Below are 642 nucleotides of genomic sequence, written 5' to 3'. Positions count from 1 at the left end.
TTATTATGACAGGTTTGCTATAAAGCACACGTCAGCATGGCTTATACTGTATAAGCTGCCTTAGGTCGACCAGGTTCTGTGTCTTTCATGGCCCTGGGTGAGCTAGTATTATCCCAAAGGTGCCAGCTCCAGAGACCCAAGAAACATTTTTACCAAGTTTTCACCTTCTGTTTACTGTTCGCAGACTGCAGCAATTTTAGCGTGTCTTTTAAGCTGACTTCCTACCCAACTTCCCTAAATTAAATGCATTTTATATTGTAGTCTCATAGTATGACAATTTATTGTATTTCATTATATCAGCTTTGTAAAAGTGGGTTATTTTCCTTCCAAGATGAAGAATTGTTCTATTATTATTATTATTAAAACACAGAATTTATATAACCTCAACAGTTTGCTCAGCGTTTTAAAACATGAGGGCAGACAGTACATTTACAATACAATTCAATACAGGAGGAATCAGAAGTCCCTGCTCGTTAGCGCTTACAACCTCTAAGGTGTATAGTTATGGTATAGGAAGGGGCTTCTTATACCCAGTCCAGTGGCGGCTGGTAATAATTTTTTTTGGGGGGGTGGCAAACAGTGCAACTGCAGCCCCCCTGGGTTGGTCGGTCGGTGCACTTACCCCCATCCATGGCAGGCAGT

This window comes from Aquarana catesbeiana, linkage group LG01 (assembly GCF_042186555.1).
Source record: "Aquarana catesbeiana isolate 2022-GZ linkage group LG01, ASM4218655v1, whole genome shotgun sequence".
Classification (NCBI taxonomy): Eukaryota; Metazoa; Chordata; class Amphibia; order Anura; family Ranidae; genus Aquarana; species Aquarana catesbeiana.
Note: the sequence above shows the minus strand (reverse complement) of the source record.